This window comes from Acanthopagrus latus, chromosome 3, assembly GCF_904848185.1.
Source record: "Acanthopagrus latus isolate v.2019 chromosome 3, fAcaLat1.1, whole genome shotgun sequence".
NCBI lineage: Eukaryota > Metazoa > Chordata > Actinopteri > Spariformes > Sparidae > Acanthopagrus > Acanthopagrus latus.
In genome coordinates this window covers 17,609,818-17,615,657 of record NC_051041.1, presented here as the reverse complement: position 1 = coordinate 17,615,657, position 5,840 = coordinate 17,609,818, and the positions used below count along the sequence as shown (strand labels likewise).

The following is a 5,840-nucleotide window of genomic DNA, read 5'->3' as shown; positions in this document are numbered from 1 at the left end:
CTTAGCAGGGAGACGCTGATATTGCGGGGGCTTGTGCGCACGGCTGTGCTAAGTGCGCTGTACTGATGACACAGTAGGAGCTAAAGGGGGAGGGGCCATTCATAAAGATGTTGCACTATATGGTTAAATTGCATACTGGACACATTTAATTTTCAGAAACTTGACTAGGGAGGCTCCTGCGCCACTCCCCGGGCCCTCGCGCAATATGGGAATGACACGTACTACAATCCCACATGACGGCATCCATCTTCTCCAACTAGAGTGGAGCCATGCCCTCGCTGATCCACAACTCAAAGTCCAACTACAGAAGGCCCGGCTCGCCCGTGGACACACAGAATCACATAGTGAGGGTGTCTGCGGGCGAGACGAGAGCCGCCATGCTACTACTTGTTTTCTCTAACTTTCGCAGCGAGAGAGCCTTGGCCATGTGGAGCGAATGCACATGGCGACCCCCCTCCTCCTGCTGCTGCTGCTATACCTCCGCCATTGACTTGCCTTTACGGAAAGAGGGAGGGGTCTCTCTACACTAAAGTGCCCCTAGCGTCCTATGTAACGAACAGCCCCGTGCAATCACGTGTGGAATACATGTCTAAAATATTACACAACTCGCAATATGACCTTTTTGTAAATCGTAGGGGAAGGCCGGCAGTTTACGCGCAGGCCGGTGCGCAGAGTCTGGTCGTGTTTACAGGAGGGACGGCTGCAGAGATCCACACCTTTACCTTTACCTGTTGATGGAGCGAAGGTCCACACACTGTCAGGGGAGGCGAGCTCGGGTCCTGTAACACCGAGCAGCCCGACGTGAAAATACGGAATTGAAAAAAGGGGGAAAAGGGAAACGGAAACATGATGTGTTTGAGTGTCTCCACTAGTGTACTACAGTCTGTCTATCTATCTATCTATCTATCTATCTATCTATCTATCTATCTATCTATCTATCTATCTATCTATCTATCTATCTCCTTTAGGCGCACATGCTGTAAGCTGGTGATTTTAAACTGATCCGTCCATCATGGAGGTCGTCATGTTCCTCTCACAGAGCTGCTGATTCAACATTGCGGCCATTTTGAGGCTGTAGTTCGTCCTGCAGTTGAGACGCGTTGTGGACCAGCTCGCGTTGAGCAGCGTGACGGGCGCAAAGTTGAATTAGCGCCACTGTCGTGTGCACACAGGGAGAATTTACTGCACTAGTTTCAGATTTGTGTGCGTAATAATGTGGCAGCTGAGTGTCTCTGATTGTGTTTATGGATATTCATCAATAATATTTAAGTGACGTATCGTCAGACTGCATCAGCGTGTCACACCTGACAGTAAAATTATAAATATGAGTTTTGCTGGATTATATATCAGCTGTTTTGTTTTGTTTCTCTGGATGACGTGTGGGCATCCCCAAGGACATGACGTAAGCGCTGTGACGGTGTTACAGGAGCAGTTCTGTATGAGTTACGGCTGACACGTCACAGAGGTGTAAACTATAAAACCTGACGTCATGGCGTTAACCTGGTTCCATCCTCTGAGGCTGCAGGTGTGTGTCGTGTTGTTTTCACTGCAGCTTATATTATTATATCATTCAAGCCTCCGAACAGCTGGATTCTGAAAAAAAAAAAAGTTGGTCAAAGTCTCATTTCATATTGGGAAAGTTGAGGGTGGGTGTAACCTCCACTGCAGCCCTGCAGCAGAGCCGGGCCGGGCCGGGCCGGGCCGGGCCGGGCTGGTGGCAGTGTGACCCTGCAGTGTGTGCAGATGGAGGCCTGGGTGTGCACGCTCATGTAAAGCAGGCTACAGAGGCAGTGTTGGTTTAGTGGGCCCTTCAGCCACTGGCTCAGACTGGGGCCATGGCTGCCTCACTGGGTTTACTCCTCTGCTGCTGAACAAACACACAGAGCCCTCTGATTGGTCGGGAGGCGCGTCCAATCAGGGGGCTGCAGACCCGCTCCGTACTACTGCTGCTGGCTCGGCCTCAACGCGCTCATTCATTGGCTCCCCGGCTCGACGATTCTATATGAATCAGCGCGCCAATTACGCATTTGTGCCCGTGTTTCCTCTGCCGGGCTTTGTCACAGGCCGTAAAGATGGAACGGAACACGAGCCGGTGGCCGAACCCGCGGCACTTTTCACAGCTGCTCCCAACTTTTCAGGAAGTTTTGAGCTGTGTTTACATCTGTGGGCCAGTTTTTTAAATCGATTTAAAGAGGACAGAATAAAAGGGAGCGTCTAATGTACACTTTAAATGCACTTCACACTCACTTCTGACCGCGTTGTTATTTGTTTCCAGTTTTCCTCTCCGGGAAACTTTCCTCAGAAGTTTAAACTCACAGGTTGGATCCATAGATTCTCTCTGTGTGGACCGATATGAGGCATTTTTAAACATGGGGCGCTCTCCGTTGGCCTATTTGGGCGCATACAATTTTTTATAACCTGGTTTATTTGACTTTAATGATTTCCATTAAGACTGAAATAACGAAACGCGCAGGCAGGAGCTCAGCGGGGCTGCCCGCCGGACAGCGCCTTATAGCCGGCTCGTCTGCAGCCTGGACGTATGGAGGAGCGGCCATGTGCGCTCGGCTGACTCTGTGTCGGTTTAAATGAGCTGATGCGTGGCTGCAGCCGCTGTCTGCGTGTGTGGCTGCGGGCTCTGCAGGAGGAGAAGTGAATGTATCGCTGAGGAATGTACAGAAAGTCTCCCCGCCCCCAGCGCGCAACGACTCCTCGCTATGGACAAATTCCATAGGGGCGAGAAAAAAAACAAGAAAAAAAGAAAAAGAAAGGAGAACCCTGACATAAAGTTTCGGAGCAGACTGCATCCTATGTGGGAAGATTGCTGCGGTTAATGTCAGTGCAGGGGGAAAAAAAGCAGAACTGACAAAATCGATCTGGTTAAACATAGTCTGGGATATTTCTAGAGAGGAGGAGAGAGAGAGGGAGGAGAGGGGAGGCAGATTGTTTAAGTAAAACGCAGCTTATAGCCCAACTTTGAGCTGCTGGCCTCGCTCCAACATGGAGATAGTCTACGTCGCCAAGCGCAAGGGCTCCTTCACAAACCCCTGTAGGCTACTCTGAGTCCAGGGATTCTGTTTTCCGGTGAGAAGTTTTCTATTTTTTTTGTGTTTTTTAAATCTATATATTGTCAGGCGATTCAAATCTTTAACAGTGTTTTCCTCCCACTTGGGTTGAGAGCATTAAATCCACTGGCTGACCGCTTCGGACAGAGTCAGGGAGGAGTGGTGCTGAACGCCATGTTGAGGAGAATCTGGAGCCTTACAGGAGCATTCACTCATGGAAACACAGTCCTTATCGGTGTTCATGGAAGTCTGCTTTTTAAGGGTGCTGACACATGTGTTGTGTTCGCATCAGAGTTAAATCGAGGCTCCAGAACACACAAAACAAAGGAAACATGGATGTTTTCTCCTGTGGGGTGACACCCTTCATCTCATTAGAAAATGGCGGTTTGTGCCCTCTCCAAAAACACATCCTGCCAGGGGAGATTTCTTTTTTACACTAAATAATGACTAAATGCTGTGTGTTTAAATTTAAAAGACAAATATATGTGTTTTTTTTTTAAAAAAAGATTAATAGCAGCTAAAGAAACATTTAGCTTTTATCGTCACTTGTGCACTTCTGTTTTTTTTTTTGTTTTTTTTTTTTGTTGTTTGGTTTTTTCAAACAAAAGTCAAATCCTGGAAATGAGCATGAAAAAGTCCAATCAGTGCATCCAGAGGGGCAGCAAACATGATTAAAATGTGAGGATATTTTTGAGGAAATAACTGCTGCTGTGTTTTACTGAGAACAACTAGAAAAAAAGAAAGAAAGAGAAAAGCTTTCAGGAGCCAAACACAGCGAGCGTCATACGAATGTTGTGCTCATAACAATGGGCACATTTTTAATGAGGTGTGTGTTTAATTGCCAGTAATTTCAACAAATTCTGCACACAATCTCTGCTCAGTGTGTCAAAGATATAGCCTGCAATTCTCACCTGTTTTTATCTGCTATTATTCCCTCAGAAATGTAGTTTTATTTGTGACAAACATCTGTTGATTGTTGTATTTTGGGGCTCATGAGATGAGTGCATTTTTATTGTTATTGAACATGAGATGAGATTAACAGCACATGTTCCTGAAGCACAGAAACTCTGATTTTAAGTGGGTGTTTTCACGCACAGTCACATGAATATTTGCAGACTCTGTCACACTTTGCAGCTGTGTGGCCCTGCTGTAGCTTTGTCTCTGTGAGAAGAAGACTTCTCTGCTGGCTGCTGCTGTTTACTGCTTTCACCACCTTGATTGATTGATTGGTTGGTTGGTTGATTGATTGATTGGTGGTGCTATGAAATCTCTCTTGAAACAACTCAAAATCAATCAATTCCTGCAAAATCTTGTTGTTGTTGTTTTTAAAGGAAGACAGGCGTATTGGTTTTGTTGTGCATCAAGTTTTCACACTTGTAATTGTCCTCTGGTTGAGGTTTATTTTAAAATAAAGTGCATTATTTGTTGAAGCTGGTGCAGACCACAGTGTGTCTGTTGTTTAAAATATAGCTGTTATTTACTTTGTGTGGATTTTGACTTGAGTTAAAAGTGTTAGATAATCATTCATCAAGCTTCATGATTTTGGAGATTAATTTCAGTGAAAAATACATTTTATATGATGTGGATTTAAAATGTTTTTTGAAGCAGAAGCCTTTTCAAATATTATGGCGGAGGGAATTAAGTGTTGGGCTCTCTGTGGATTGTCATTTGTCGAAACATTGATAACAAGTTTCAAACAGTTTTTTAATTGATAATGAAATATTTAATAATGATGATACAAACTATCCTGCAGTTAAAAATACAATAAAAACACATTTCTGGAAGGTTCAGAGCTGATTGTTTGCTGAATTTGTATATTTGTCTTTGAAATATTAACAGATAAACAAATTTAACTTCCAAAGATGTCATTATAAAAAAAACACAATCTTCTCACTGAGACCAAGAAGGTTGAGCTAAGCCCTAAATAAAAGCATAAAAAAGGGTGAAGTGATAATTCTTTTAAAACATCAGTATCATCAACAACTCTGCCTGATACATCAGATTACCAGCACTTGTGCAGCTAAAACAGAAATCCCTTGTTGCTCAGAGTGGAGCCTCATGTTTCATGCTCATACGTGAACAGCTCAGGAAGTGGAGATTGTGAACCTTCACCCTCCCACCAGCCATCCTGTGTTCAAAACATACAGAGAACATGGACATGCTGCTGCCTGTTCACCTTCAGACGTGGCCCAGTACGTAAGGAAGGAAGCCTCCCAGTTCCAATCTGCATCAGTAATGTTACACTTTGATTCTCTGTCATAAAACCCCAACAGCAAATGTCCATTACTAACTTGAAGAAAACCTGAGGAAAGATGGAAACTGTATTTTATATAGAAGCAGAGTGTCACAGTGATTTGGCTCATCCTTTCCTTTTCTGTGAAGTAGGTGTGGACTGTTTCCTCCGAGAAAATTCTTTAAATAACTCATGATGTTGTCCCTTCTCTGAACCAGGAAATAACTTACGTGTGTCTATATTTGTGAACGCATGAGTCCGAGTTCTATAGGCGAGACGGGTCGCTCCATGGGAATCTCATTACTACCAAACCATCTACACATTCTGTCCCCTGCTGGTCGACCTGTTGGTAGATGTCCCCCTCCTCCATGAAACCACAGTTTTTGTACAATTTCAGTGAAAAAGTTTGTGTCTCTGCATAATTTTAGTGACAAATTGTATCTTTGTGTAAATTCAGTGAGAAAGAAATTCATGTTTCACGACACAACCTCGCGTGCAACCATAAAATCAAGTAGGTTATCTGCATTTTCTTCCATCTACGCCTG

At 44.4% G+C, this 5,840-nt stretch overlaps 1 long non-coding RNA gene across 1 annotated transcript; it reads left to right on the top strand.

The window, feature by feature from the left end:
* Window positions 1-2,054: 2,054 nt before the first annotated feature.
* Window positions 2,055-4,492, top strand: LOC119016432. The gene is made up of 2 exons (XR_005074153.1): window positions 2,055-3,081; window positions 3,176-4,492. It is a non-coding gene; the product is annotated as an uncharacterized LOC119016432 (long non-coding RNA).
* Window positions 4,493-5,840: the final 1,348 nt, after the last annotated feature.